We start from the raw sequence: 16,626 nt of genomic DNA on the forward strand, positions 1-16,626 counted from the left end.
TTTTCTCAAAATTGATTCCTTTCGAATTATTTTTGATGTCACTTCAAACACTACCACCGCTTCGCGAACAAATGGCGCTCTGAGAGAGAAGAACCGGTGCAAGAAACTCTCCCAGCATTCTTTTTAGCGCTCTTTTTATTACAAACAGGCGGGGCTTGTTATAAAGTGTAGCATATAAATACAGGCAAAATGCATTATAATTACGTAACTGTAGCCCCGTGTATTAAACACGTGAAATTGTATAGAACCTTGACCGGGTCTGGTTTCATAACATTATAATATAAAATCTCAGTGGGACAACGTTGTGAATGGTTTGATTGTGATTCTCATGCGCACGTGTGTTCATGGGGTGAGTATGAAAGAACTATCGGACCGGTTAAAAGATCAAGGCGATTCTGTTTGCTGAGAATAACTAAAGTTTCCGAATGTCGGCTAAAATATGGGTACCACAACGGTGCCTATTTTTGCCATGAAGAAGTAATGTGTAAACATTACTGTGTTTAAGTGAAATTACTAGGCAAATGAGACTTGACATCTTATGTCTCAAGGTGACGAGCGCAGTTGTAGTCCCGCTCAGAATTATTGGGTTTTTCACGTTGCTGAACGTCCTACTCGTCTCGTCCCTTAGTCCCATAAAAATAAAACTTCTTTTTCTGAAGTGAAAGTAAATAGGTACTAATAAGAAAAAAATTTATATTCATAAATGTCATTTCATTGACCTAGATGAATACATGATTTTGATTTGATTTGATTGATTTTAGTTACGCACAGACACTTTGCAAGGCTTGTATGCTCATATGTCCTCTTCTTCCATAAATTTTTTTTTCAAAATCTCAAATTTTTTATTTTTTCGTACGGAACCAAACCGTGTTCTTAAATAAACGAAAACTATTTTACTTTTAATAGCATCAACTATGTGCCAGCGCAAGTGCAGTGTTTATGAGATTAAAGGCATAAAATTCATTTATTTTCTCAAAATTGATGATTCCTTTAGAATTCTTTTTTCGGAAACAAATGGCGCTCCGTGAGAGACGAAGCGGCGCAAGAAACTCTCCCAGCATTCTTTTTATGCGCTCTTTTCAATAAAAATATACAATATTGTACAGTAATTTCTATCGCTATAAAATAATCAAAATCTAGTCCCAGGCTGTCCGATCATTTAGATATTTAGCAGTGAGGTAATAGGATTTACGATAGAGCCATTGTTTTTATAAAACATTTAAATTTATTTATAGATAATGCCTGAACAGTGGCTAGGACTTTATTATATAAGTGTATACATTTACCCTTAAAGCTAGGATTAGGAAGAACAAACAAACAGACCGACGTACATTCGAAATATTTTGCCACGAAACATTACTACAAACACTTGGATGGACGTGAACATGGTGCAAATTTTTAGTAGTTTTACTTAGAAAATACTATATATCCGCATAACTATTCGCGGATTAAAAAAATACGACTCCAATCCTATCTTTTGTGGATAGAGATTTATTTTGCGGATCTATTCGGTACATCGGAATACATACGAACATATTAATAAAAATGGATTCCAACACTTATCCAACACAATTTTCTTGGTAAACGTGTTGTCAAATCTAATATATAAAATTCTCATGTCGCGGTGTTTGTAGTTCAACACCTTCGAAAGGGCTTGACCGATTCTTATGAAATTTTGAGTGCATATTGGGTAGGTCTGAGAATCGGACAACATCTATTTTTCATCCCCCTAAATGTTATCTAAAGGGTGGTCCACGCCAATTTTTTTATTTTATTCTTTTGACATTTTTTTTTTAATTTTTTATGAATCAGCGTTGTTAGTTTGATTATGAATCAGCATTAAAAAAATACATACAACTTCAAATTTTCACCCATCTACGATCAACAGTTACTTTCGTATCGCGATTTTAATATTGGCAATACAACGTTCGCTGGGTCAGCTAGTAGACTAATAAAAAAGTTAAACAAACCTACCTTAGGTATTACAACCAATTGAAAGGCATAAACAAGTCATTTATTTTCTCAAAATTGATTACTTTAGAATTCTACTACCGCTTCGGAAATAAATGGCGCTCTGAGAGAGAAGAAGTGGCGCAGGAAACTCTCCCAGCATAGTTATTGCAATAAAATAATCATGGTCTAGTCCCAGGCTGTCCTATCACTTATATATTCAGCTGTGGAGTAGTAAGATTTACGACAGAGCCATTTTTAATAAACCATTTAAATTTATTTATAGATAATGTCTGAACAGTGGCTGGGACTTTATTATAAAAGTGCATTTACCCAGCTATTATGTATATTATGAAGCCTTATACAATTAGTTACAAGCAATCCCTTTGAAAACTGCTTTAAATGCCTTAAAAACTGTCAAGCAAGATAAATTTACAAAATTCTTTAAACCTTTATCTACCGTAGCCAGAAGATAACAATTAACTGTCAAAAACTTAAATAAAATTGTTAAATTTATATATTTGTTATTTATTTCGTCACTTAGGCACATATCCCATAATGCCATATAAATTACCCATATTTACAGTTTCTGTATTTGCGGCATGTTTACGGAACAAATAAACCGCGAATAAAGAACTGACAGACAGATTTGACAATTAGATATGATCAAAGTATGCAAATACAGAAATGCGTAGTTAAATTATGTTCTGTCGAAAAAAAAATATTGAAATCCCGATTAAATTACGTATAAAAGACCAAATAATAATTGAGGAAACGTATTCAATTAAGATTACAAAAAGAACGACTCAAACAAAGAAAGTAGCAGCAAACGTGTGACCCAGTTTTATTGAACTCTAAGGACCAGGTGATAAGTGCATTTGCGGAGGGGAGCTCAACACGCGTATCAAACAGCCGAACTCCTCACCAAGTTAAAACATCTGTACTTAAACACAAAACCATCCAAAAATAATCTTTATTCCCATGCAGGAAAGAATTTCGTCGGAGATTTTCGGTGAAAATATAATGTTGTAAAGGAATTGCGTTTCAACTCGTTCAGGGATATTATTATGAGTTTTTTGTCTAAAGTCCGCACATCTGTGTGACCTCTGAATAGCCATTGGATTATTGAAAGCGTTATACATATCTTTTGTAATGCCCTACCTTATTATAGGTTTAAAATGGAGCTTAAAGGGATTATTCGAGCGTAAAGCATAGAAAATAATAACACACTGTGAATTTAGTACAACTTTTTAAATTTGTATGTGACCATTTCATATAAAATATATGATTTATATTTAAAATATGTAAAACTATTCTGCATTTTTATACTTAACTGTCTAATTATGAAAGCTCTTTAATAGTCCCATTACAATCTCTTGTGAAATATTTAGGTTGTGCGTGAGCAATTATAAACAAATTCTCTAGTGGGAGGCTCCTTTACACCGGATGCCCGCTAGATTATGGGTACCACAACGGCGCCTATTTCTGCCGTGAAGCAGTAATGTGTAAGCATTACTGTTTCGGTCTGTAGGCGCCGCGCCGTAGCTAGTGAAATTACTAGGCAAATGAGACTTGACATCTTATGTCTCAAGGTGACGAGCGCAGTTGTAGTGCCACTCAGATTTTTTGTGTTTTTTGATAATCTTTAGCGACACTACATTGTAATGGGCAGGGCGTATCGTTTACCATCAGCTGAACGTCCTGCTCGTCTCTTCCTTTATTTTCATAATAAAAAAACCTAGAATTCCTAAATATAAGTAAGTACATATGAATAATTATTCAATAAAATACATTTCTAAAAAAATGTTTTTTGATTATTAGTTTTTTTTATATTATGGTTAGTACTCCAAAAGCACTTATGTTATTAATTAGAATTACTTAAGCAACAGTTATATTCATCTATAATATAAACATTAGCATATTCTTGAAAAGGGAAATCGACTAATAAGTTTCACTTTAAAAAACCTTTACTAAAATATGTTAGAGCCTATAACGACCTATAGCCGAGTGGTTAGCGATCCTACCTACTAAGCTAGAGGTCCCGGGTTCGAATCCCGATTGCACCTAGCAAGCATTTATATGATGAATATGAATGTTTGTTTCCGAGTTATAGATATTTAAATGTATTTATGTATGTTTAAGTAAGTATATTGTATTAAATATATCGTTAACAGGCTATATATGCTTAACTTGGGGCAAGATAATTTGTGAAAAAAGTGTGTCAATATTATTATTATTATACCTTATATTATCTATCTATAAAGTATATAAAGTCTATGTCCCATGATCAAAGGGCCTTCAAACTCGAGGCCAACGTAAAGCAACCAGTAAAAATATAAACAACTGCGCCATAAGTGGAGTTATAAGTACATTGTTTTTATAGCTGTGAGCTTTGTCAATAAGCTGCACTCACTTTACATAAAACCCTCATTTCCTTTCAACAACGGATGCTCGCGCGAATACAAAAACTAAGTACTTATATATAATATAGGTACGCAGTTTGCACATAACGATTGTTTCGCCTGTTACGATATTATGTGTTGTTGATGAGCCAGCGTCTAGCCGTATTGTAATAATATATTCTATTGTCTCGGAACTGTTATAATATTACTCATGTTTACGATTGTAACAACGATAGCACGCGGTTTTATAATTTTAACTATTTTCACACACTTCTGGTACTTATGGACGTCAATGTTTAATAAACTCCAATGGAAAATAAAAGTAACGCGAACCTCCACCTTTTTTAAAGTTGGTCGAAAGCTGTTTAACCTGATTCCTGCCGCCGAATTCCACCTTCGCACGACACGCCACAAGCTAGGATATCATCCCCACCATCTGGATGTGTGGCGGTCCTCCACAGTGCGGTTTTCAAGGAGCTTTCTTCCACGTACTACAAAGCTGTGGAATGAGCTTCCTTGTGCGGTGTTTCCGGGACGATACGACATGGGTACCTTCAAAAAAAGCGCGTACACCTTCCTATAAGGCCGGCAACGCTCTTGTGATTCCTCTGGTGTTGCAAGAGAATGTGGGCGGCGGTGATCACTTAACACCAGCTGACCCGTACGCTCGTATGTCCTCCTATTCAAAAAATATTAACTATAAAAGCTGCTTTGTAAATATATTAAATAAGTTAATAAAAAGCAATAGTTTCTAATTTTTTCTATTCTATATTTTTTATACATATAAGATGTATTTTTTATAGAGAGATATTTTTTATACATAAACTTATCGACGGTAACTCATCCGTACACGCTGTCTGTCAATGGGACGACGTATAACTTACCAGGGATAAAAGTTCGAATGGAAATTGCAACAGTGAACTGGCGATAAGAATGACTTATGGGGTATATTGGAAATGCTTCAGATTAATGACAGCTAATTACTGACAGTAGAAGGTAGCAATATATCTCTATCTGCAGATATATATTGGGAACGGCCGTTAGTCGTATCGGTATATTTAAAACAAACGTTCTTTTTAAGCTTTAATCTTTGAAGACGCTAAATATATTGAATCCAGCACCTTACAAACTAATTTGTTATACATATTACAGCCTCTATTTGATTTAAAAGAGTGGCAGTTGGGTTTCTTGTATGTTCTTCTCACGAGCTCTACTTCTTCCGAACATATAGTAGATTCAATAACTCAAATTATTTAAATATTTTAATAACGATCCAAAATCGCTTAGCTTAAGATTAAGTTTATTTGACTTTAGATTTAAAGATATTTATTTTCTCATTAAAAACATAATAATATTGTCACTTACATAATAACTTATCCGCGGTTCTTTACATGTCACAGTTCATACATTTCTACTAGGTACTTAGTTTATTCTTTTTCACAAAATTATCAAAAGACATTGACTTTGAAATCTTATAAATACTAATATTATAAAGAGGTAACATCTGGAAGTTAGTTGGTTGATATAAGATAGAATAATGTTACACTATTCTACTGGCTAACTTTCCCTTTACACCACATTAGTTAGGATGTATTGTAGTTACATACAACAATTATAGTGTGTGTCATTTTTGTGGGGGTTTTTTGAAGTAAGAAGACGCAGTGTTGGTAGGCCCCCCAGAAGATTGAGTGACGATCTGGTCACAGACATCTGGTCATCGCCGGAATACGTTATACATAGTGGAAATCTTTGGGGGAGGCCTTTGTCCAGCAGTGGATATCTTCTCGCTGATTATGATGATGATGAAATAACAATAGGACTAATATTGAAGTATGTATATATAATGAAAAGAAATAAATCTTATATTCTCGGTTCTGAGGTAACTCTTAAACATAAAAAAAATATTCACAACTACTTCTTTTAAGAAATCAGCTGCCAATGCACAAAAGCTAATATAACCAATTAAAATATATTTTTTAATCTTTCACTAAACTCAATCTGCAAACCATTGAGATTATTATACAGTATATTAATTAAATTATTTAAAACATTATTAATTATCTTAATGACCGGATGTTAAATAGAACTAATATTAATTACATGCGTAGCCTTTTAAACTAAAAATAACTTTGACTAGTTAAAAAGACAAAATATCTTCAAAAATAACCATTCAGATTTACATCAGCAATAAAATCAAATTGAATTTGCATTTCAATTAGGCATAAAAACATAATAAAGCTTAAAACATATCTGTACACCTTTACTATACGGCTCACTCGAATATATTTTAAGGGTTTTGATTTAATAACAGCAGATGCTTTTTAAATTGGCTGTTATCAAATATGATTGTGAAAGTAATAAATGAACGGAATTCTTTATGTTTAGCTTGCGGCACACATTTTATGATATATTTGAATGATAGGTACATAAGATTGTTAATAATTTATATTAAAACAGGTGAAAATCTTTACTTAGTTGATCAATATTAATGTATCTTATCTAGATATCTAGTTTTGTTAATAACAATAATAATCTACCTAAATATAACAATGTATATGGTAAAAGAACCTGTAACTATGTATTACCTAGGATATTAAATACATTACCTAATGATCTAATAGATATATATCTGCAAAAGAAAAATTTCAAAGTAAAGCTAAAAAAATACTATCTAGAAGTAATAACCAGGAATACCTATGATGTATATTTTTAATATTACTACTATATGTTATATTAAGTCTTAAGTAATTAAAACAATTATTGTAATGCGAACTTACCGCTCGCACATAAACCTTAGAGGTTTTGCGAGTATCCATTATTATATATATTAAGATAATTTTGTTCATTGAATAAATAATAATAATAATAATAAAAAAATCTGAGAGAGCAGACTTAAGGTACTGAACAGACATATAGCCTTAACAAGTGGTCGGATGTGGTACGGTCCGTAGGGCGCCTCGCACCAATTAGTCCGGCGTCATGTTCGGTACGGTTCGGGCTGTAATAATAATAATTTTCTGCATTGGACAATGTGACATACCATCGAATATGGCTCGCTATCAGACCGCGCTTGACGGTTCGGCGGTACCAAATCCGACCATGTGTTTGGGTTATTAGATGATGAGAAAAAATTGCGTGCCACCTACCGGAAGCGCTTGTTTTCTTCTGACATTATGATCTTCGCTGTCGAATTCTCACCCGTCCGCTTAAACAAATTATTTATTATAATTGTTAATTTAACGATCCATGCCTAAAGATATTTCATTGTAATTAATTCATAAAACTGCCAAGTTCCCTTTTTATTTGACCCACATCTAAGGGATAATTGTTTTGGTATAATTACCACTTTTATAGGTCACTGCATAACACAAGCAGGTGCAGTGGTGCGTGCACCTGCCGCTTGTTGTGGGACTTGTGGGGTTGTTCAAGGTCTGTGATGTGCGCTTTTTTGTTTTTAGTTTACACTTGTGAATTTTTTATGTGTATTACGTACTTAGAGGCGTACGTAGAGCATGACGACTGCATTGACTTATATTACTTCGTTATTATGTTATAGTGAAATAAGTTATGTGTGTGTGTACTTATGTATGCACGCAAGAAGTTATACTTCTTTGGCCTAAAGAAGCTAAAATCATTAAAATGATTTATTCCTCGTGTAATCCACGTTTATAGAAAAAACAATTTTGTAAAAACTTTGCAAAGGTTGGGCTTGAACCCTTTGCCTGTCCTAATAATGGACGAAGAAACAAAAAAAAAATAAGAACCAAATTCAACCTGTTACTTTTGTGTTACAATGATGCGCGCGCATCTTGTAATTTCACTCTCATCATTCTTTCATAACGCACCTAAAGAAGTATAACTTCCAAAACTGAGGAGCTAGTCAAAGAGAAGGTGACTGTTTATTTATCTATCAAAATCTAAGTTAAGTAAAAGTTGCACTTAAAATAGATTCGCTTTCCTTTTATATCAAATCAAATCAAAATCTCTTTATTCATGTAGGTCAAGGAAGTGATACTTATGAATATCAAAATAAAATATTTTTTCTTATTGAATCTACTGCTACTTCGTAAAGGGTTGAGCTAATGAGAAGAAGTAGCAAGGAACTCATTGCCACTCTTTTAAATCCAGATTTACATTTTCATTGTATTACAAATCATTTCAATTACAATATAATATAATATGTAAAGTACCTATTATAAAGTATCTTGCTGTATCTCCGTTAGAGATATCTTTCTCTCTTGCACACTTTGTTTGTAGCGTATACGATAGTATATTGTAAGTCTATGATTTAAATATTTCTCTTAATATTATTTATGTCTATTTCCAGCTTGAAGCCACGTGTTTTCAATACTTTAAATTTTAAGGAACTTTCTTCCATACGCGAAATTATACAACAATTTTTTTTATGGAATAGGAGGACAAACGAGGGTACGGGTCACCTGGTGTTAATTGATCACCGCCACACCAGAGGAATTACAAGAGCGTTGCCGGCCTTTAAGGAAGGTGTACGCGCTTTTTTTGAAGGTACCCATGTCATATCGTCCCGGAAACACCGCGGAAGGAAGCTCATTCCACAGCTTTGTAGTACGAGGGAGAAAGCTCTTTGAAAACCGCACTGTGGAGGATTTTTGTATGACGACCCATATAGCCGAATGGTTAGTGACACTGACTACTAAGCTAGAGGTCCCGGGTTCAAATTCGGGTAGGGGCAATCATTAATATTATGATACATCTATCATCCATATTGATAATCATAATTATTATGATGTTGTTTCCGAGTCATGGATATTTATATGTATGTTTAAGTAAGTATATTGAACATATCGTTGTCTTGTACCCATAGTACAGGCTATGCCAAGTGTGGGGCAAGATAATTTGTGTAAAAGTGTGTCAATAATTTTAATCATCATCCGCCGGAAGACATCCACTGCTGGACAAAGGCCTCCCCCAAAGATCTCCATAACTATAGTGTCTGTTTTCATCTTTGGGGTGCTTTTTGCCGTAATCGCCACGCTTGGCAGGCGGGTTGGCGATCGCAGTGGTTTTTAGTGGTTCTCGCAAGCATGTTGCTGCCCATACTCCGTTCTTTGAATCTCTTAGTCGCCTCTTACGACACCCACGGGAGGAGATGGGGTGGTGCTATTCTGGTGCGACACCAAACGCACCTACACATAATATTATTATTATTATATTTTTATTAAATACGAGAACAAACTAATGAACGGGTCGCCTGATGCTATGTAATCACCACCGTACAGTATTATGTAGGTGTAACTACGTGTTTTTGCATATTATAAGCATACCAGTATTTGACATGATCACTTACATGATTCTCATTCCAGAAACATCCCAATCTATGATCAATAATATATTGCTGTCAAAAACTAAGTTTTGAGCGTTCCTTATTATTTATTTTATTTATTTGTTCATACTAATCACAATTAAAAAGAAAATAATTCATAACAATAATCATTAAATTCAGAAAAAAATCCATAATAATTGTTAGTAAAATGTCCTAAATTATTTTAGTATAATATAACTAAACAATTGCAAATTTTACTTTAGAAATTAGCAAATTGTTGAAAATTGAGCATCGTGCCTTGTTAATTCCTAAAAAAAAAGGAAATACCCCATGTCATTCAGTTCTTGTTATAAAGTTTTGGTCTAAGCAGTTTAGACACAGCCATGAGAGCCTCGAAGACGATCCCCACAGTAGAAAGCGTTATTGCTGTTACTGCAGATAACGTGGAAAAATTCAAATAAAATATGATCCTTACCTCGAAATTGATTCCAATCAAATTAGAATTACATATAATACATACAAATAGAAGAAAGTTGTATAAACATTGAAAGATAGAATGAGTTCTGATAATACGCATACACGACTGACCTTGTGTTCCATAAATAAAGTTGTGCTCTCACAAGCCATAGGGTTCAAGATGGACTTGAAAATGAAAACGTCGCACGCGTATGAAAATAGAATTATTAGTCACCTTTCTGTTTGGTTACTTGGTGTATGTTTTGTTTATAACTTAGAGACATTCCTTTTAGTAGAGTTACTTTACCTGTGGGAAGCTTCATTGCCGGCTAGATTATGGGTACAACAAAGGCGCCTTTTTCTGCCGTAAAGCAGTAACGTGTAAGCAAGCTAGTGAAAGTACTAGGCAAATGAGACTTAGTAATATCTTATGTCTCAAGGTGACGAGCGAAACTGCGATTCTTCTCAGTATTCTGCTCAGAATTTTCATTAAAAAAAGTCCTGATTGGCACTGCATTGTAATGGACGAGGTGTATTGCTTACCATCAAGTGCATAACTTGCGTAATGAAAAAAAAAACATGCATTATAGTAAAGTACATAATTCCATTCGCTACATACGTCTATATTATTCAATACGAGTTAACCGATAGTTCACTCAAATTTTATTTGCACCAAAATTTATGGACGATGCGGTATTTCAATTTCGAATAGATGTGACCACAACTCAAGAGTTGAACAAAACATTTTCTTTGCACAGGATGCCGGTTAGATTATGGGTACCACAATGCCGCTAATTTCTACCGTGAAAATATATAGTAATATGTAAACATTATTGTGTTTCGGTCTGAAGGGCGCCGTAGCTAGTGAAATTAATGGGTAAATGAGACTTAACATCTTATGTCTCAAGGTGACGAGCGCAGTTGTAATGCCGCTCAGAATTTTTGGTAGTTTTTCAAGAATCCTGAGCGGCACTGCATTGTAATGGGCAGAGCGTATCAATGCCATCAGCTGAACGTACTGCTCGTCTCGTCCCTCATTTTTATAAATAAAATGCGTCATGTAAACTGTTGGTTTAGACAGTTCGATTCAGGCAGGCAACGCGAGCACACGTGCCGCGTTATCTGTCCTCCTTCGAATATTTTTATTACCTGCGTTATCGCACTATCTGCTCAGGCCACCTGGGCTAGCTATTGTTATCGCGCGCTATGTTTCGGGACTCTTTGAGTCTCGCACCTGTTACGTTCCTTCGCGGAACGTAGCTTAGTGATTATAAGTGTTAATTACCCGGTTTTACGATCGTGTTAGTTAGCACCTGTGCTGTGTTTCGTGATTCTGCACGCTAATCGTGTGTGTTGTGAGTGTTGCAGATCGTGCCGTGTGTGTCTTCTCCGTGGGGGCCTGCACAGCGTACATCGGGGTTCCGGCCCAGCCAGTCTACATCCAGCAAAGCTAAGTCTTAGGCTTAATTATTATTATTAATTTCTTTTAATCTTTGTAGATTTCATTATTATTAATAGTATTTTATTAATGTGCAAGTGTACAACAAAAGTATAGTTGTCCACTTTATCATTATATTCCCCCTCTGCCTGACTCGGGCAGCGGGGGTTGTCACCCGCTTAACTTATTAACAACAACCATGGCTTCACCAATGGTTGCCGACGAGGGCCTTCTAAGCGCCCTGCTAGACAAGTTATTTACGGAGAAGATCGCTCCGTTAATGAAGATATCTATAGATGAGTCAGTGGATGCCGCTATTAAAGCGAAATCCAAAAAATACAAATCATCATCCGACGTTTCGAGTTCCGACGGGGAATCCGAAATGGATATAGGTAATGCGTCCGACGCAAGTTCCGTGGCCTCGGTCAAACCGAGGAAAGTGATCACCCGATCAGCCCGTCCGCCTGTCCTTCAGGCGTACTTTGACGCGCAGGCGACCCCTAAGGTCCCTGCGGTCAGTCCTGACCGCACGGTAGCCCCTCAGGCTTCCAGTGCTTCACCGGCCCGGCCGGAAACCGCTCTACCGTCGAGAGCGGAGAGTGTCGCGTCGGATGCTGACGGCTTCATCACCGTCAGTCGTAAGAAGAAGCGCGGTCGTGAATCGCCTTCTCTGGATATCACACCCGCGAAGAAAGCCGCGGCCACGACTGGCTCCGCTCCCGCGTCCGCGCCCGCGCCCGCTAAAGCCCGCGTACCGCCTCCGACCAAGCGCCCGCCTCCTATTTTTATAGGGGACCGAGGCCGATGGTTAACCGTCAAAAACAGGATCCCGAAGACGCTCTCCTTCCAGGCGAGGGCGTACCAATCTCTAATCAAATTAGAGACCAGGGAGGTAGCGGACCACCGCGCCCTGACATCTCTTCTTAGAGAGCTGAGTGTGGGTTTCCACACGTACGCCCTGCCCGAGGAGAAGCGTCTGAGGGTCGTTATTAGAAACGTCCCCAAAGAGCTAGACGAGGCCGACATTCTGTCGGACCTCAAAGAGCAGGGTTACCCCGCACACGAGGTGCACCGTATGCGCGGAACCAACAATAAACAACCATTTAACATGGTTCTCGTAGTCCTCGACCTCACGCAAGAGGGAAAGGAAATATTCAATATAAAATCGGTTTGTTCCCTTCAGGGCATCCGTACCGAAGCTCCTCGCAACCGCGGGGGGCCCGGTCAGTGCCACAGATGCCAATTATACGGGCACTCGGCACGAAATTGCGAACACACCCCGAGGTGTGTGAAGTGCCTCGGGAAACACGGCACGCCAGAGTGCCCTCGACCAGCGCAATGCGCGGAGCCCCCGGCCTGCGTCTTGTGCGGGGAGAAGGGGCACCCCGCGAGCTATCGCGGGTGTCCCAAGGCACCCAAACACAAGCGTCACCCAGGGCGCCGCCAGCCGCAAGGCAGAGCAGAGAAGGTGGAGTTCACTCCAACCTTCAAACCTGCGCCGCCTCCGAAAGTAAACGCCTGGGCGAGGTCTCCTCCGGCTGCCAACGCTGCCACAGAGGCCACTCTCGCGGCCCCCGCGCCCCTCCGGCCTCCGCTAGCGTCCCGCCCGGCGGCGTCGGTCCCGCGACCGAGGCCACCGGCGCCCGCGTCCGCGGCAACAGGTAGCAAAGGTGGCAGCACCTTTGCGTTCATGTTCGAACTGTCAGAGATGTTCGACATTGACGAAATAACAGCCCTGGCCAGCAGGCTCGATGCTGTCCGGGAAGACCCGCCGTCGCTCCTGCAAGTTATGGCAGACAACGGCAAAATATTCCGTGCCCTCACCGAAATAGGGCTAAAGTATAAAAACAACATTCGCGATGCCTAATTACGTAAGCGGACGGGTCAAACCACATACGCTCCGTATAGCGTATTTTAACGCCCAAGGCCTGAAGCCTCAACTAGACTTGGTGAAGGAGTTCGCTCACGAACATCAATTAGACCTATTCTTAGTGCAAGAGACATTTTTAAAACCACGTATACGCGATCCGCGTATCGCTAATTATAACTTAGTTAGGAATGATCGCACCACCCGTATGGGCGGCACCCTCATTTATTTTAAAAGGTCTCTACACTGTATACCTATAGATCCTCCGGTCCTCACTAACATCGAGGCCTCTGCCATCCGGGTCAGTATGGCGAATCACCAGCCGATCACTGTTATTTCAGCTTATCTTCCGCCGAACAAACAAATATTAGACACAGATATAGAAGCATTACTCGGCCACGGGGCCGCAGTCATAGTGGGCGGCGATCTTAACGCCAAACACTCTAGCTGGAACAGTAGAGCCACAAATAGAAACGGAATTTTATTAGACTCTCTCACAGACACGCGGAACTTTTCAGTAATAGCACCCGACGAACCAACACGTTATCCGGATAACGTCGCGCACCGACCCGACATTCTAGACGTTGCGTTACTTAAAAACGTAACGCTCAATGTAAATTCAATCGAGGTTCTTCACGAATTAGAGTCAGACCACCGGCCCGTCGTCCTAAATCTAGGCCCACCGGTTAACTTTCAACCACCGACGAAAACAGTGATCGACTGGCAACGGCTGGAAAAGGATCTCGAGTCTATCAAGTCCGACGACCTTGACCGTATACCGGACGTCATCGACTCGGTCGACACGGCTCACAGTGCTATCTCTCATGTGACGTCACACATACAGAGTAGGATCAAGGCCTGCTCCAGGCAGGTTCCGACGATGCAACCGCATCGCCTAAACCTGCCTCCAGAGGTCAGGAACTTACTCACACAGAAGCACAGAGCCACTAGACTTTACGACAGGTATCCGTCGGTCGAGAATAGGCGCCACCTCCGCTACCTACAGCGGGTGGTACGGGAACGTATCGCGGAACTCCGCGGCGAACGTTGGGACCGCTTGCTCGGCAACCTTAAGCCATCACATGTGGCTTTCTGGAAGCTGCCTCGCGCGTTCAAACAGGAGCCGCCCACTGTCATGCCTCCTTTGGACAGACCGGGACTGCAGCCGGCGCTCGATGACGATGAGAAGGCTGAATGCCTCGCCGATAGTCTCGAGAGTCAGTGCTCTCCAAATGCAGCAGCCGACCCGACACACGTTGACGAAGTTGATCGTGAAGTTGAACGTCGCTCCGCTCTGAGCCCTTCAGGCGACGTAATAAAACCCACCTCTTACGAAGAGGTGAAACTAATCATTAAGGAGCTTCACTCCAAGAAGGCCCCGGGGCCCGACACTATAAACAATAGGGTTCTTAAAATCCTACCCTCGACCCTTATTACTTTATTGGTTACCATTTTTAATATTCTATTGTCTAACAGCGCGTTCCCCGAACAATGGAAGGATTCCATTGTTATCGGTATCCCAAAACCCAATAAACCTAAAGCTAATCCGAGTAGCTATAGGCCTATTAGTTTAATTAACTCGATCGGGAAACTTTACGAAAGATTAATTCTCGCGCGTCTTAATCATTACATCGCGGAGCTTAACCTGATACCCGACATACAGTTCGGATTCAGAACCGCTCACTCGTGTCCCCAGCAGGCTCACCGACTCACCGAGTACATTCTCATACGGCGTCAATTTCACGCTACCACGGCAGCCGTGTTTTTCGATGTCGCGAAGGCCTTCGACAAGGTATGGCACAACGGCTTAGTATTCAAGCTGTATCAACTGGGAGTGCCAGACAGGCTCGTGCGCATCATTCGAGCCTACCTTACCGATCGCTCCTTCCGATATCGAGTAGAGGGCACCCTATCCTCACCCAGACCTATCAGGTCTGGCGTGCCACAGGGTTCGGTCCTCTCTCCCACTCTTTTCTCGCTCTTCACGAGCGACATTCCCAAGTTTCCGAGTGTCCAGCTCGCTCAGTACGCTGACGACACGGCACTCTACTTCGGCTCCAACCGCTCAACCTTGAGCAAGAACATTAAAGTGCTTCAAGCCGCCGTCGATGAACTAGGCAACTGGTTCAGAAAATGGCGGATTGAAGTGAACCCCACCAAGAGTGCAGCGGTACTCTTCGGTAACGCGAATAGCATCCGCGCTAAAAAACAACCGACTGACGTTATTAAACTGTATGAAACACCCATACCGTGGGTGAAGGATTACAAATACTTAGGAGTCACGTTCAACAGCAATATGAACTTCAAGAAACATATTGATACGGTATGCAATAGAGCCAGATTTGTCCTCAGTCGCCTTTATCCACTTGTGTGAGGGCGAAGCAAACTTCCGCTCAAACACAAAGTGACGCTGTACAAAACCATCGTACGGCCCATACTGTCATACGCAAGCGTCGTTTTCGCGCACACCCGACCGAGCTACTTACGTCGTTTGCAAGTAGTTCAAAATAAATTCACGCGCATGGCAACCGGAGCCCCGTGGTTCATCCGAAACGTTGACCTTCACCGCGACCTAGAGCTTCCGACAATAGCTCAACACTTTAAAGAGATCTCGCGACGCTTCTTTGACAAGGCGCCTAACCATCCCAACATCTTGGTTAGGAAGGCATGCGGGTACACCCCCCTTCACCATAGTCTCAACCCAATAAGACGTCCCAGACACGTAACGGTAGACCCGGATGACGACATCACCATCGCGAACGCGACACCCACACAAACACCGACACAGACACGCACACACCGCCTTCGCAGGCGTAGGCGCGGTCAACCACCGCAAACCACTGGCACTCGTCACTCGGACGATGGCCAGCGGCCCGCACCCTAGATACACCACACATTGTTTTGATACCCGACGAGACGTTAGTCCTCGTCCTGTAATCGCTTCACTACACTCACTCACACACGGACTGACTGACGGACTGACATACACCACTTACACAATCACAAACACACTCCACAAACAGACACAAACACAAACATACATGCACACAAACATTTACACTACGTACATACATACAAACACACATACTTGCAATCATAAACACATACATACACACTTGCATACATTACACAAAACATCACCACACTCGCCGGCGAGTGTGCTCTTATCACCTTTTCATCTTTCATCTTCATTTTCATTCTCTCTCCTTCC

The sequence above is a fragment of the Leptidea sinapis genome, chromosome 7 (assembly GCF_905404315.1).
Source record: "Leptidea sinapis chromosome 7, ilLepSina1.1, whole genome shotgun sequence".
Taxonomy (NCBI): Eukaryota; Metazoa; Arthropoda; class Insecta; order Lepidoptera; family Pieridae; genus Leptidea; species Leptidea sinapis.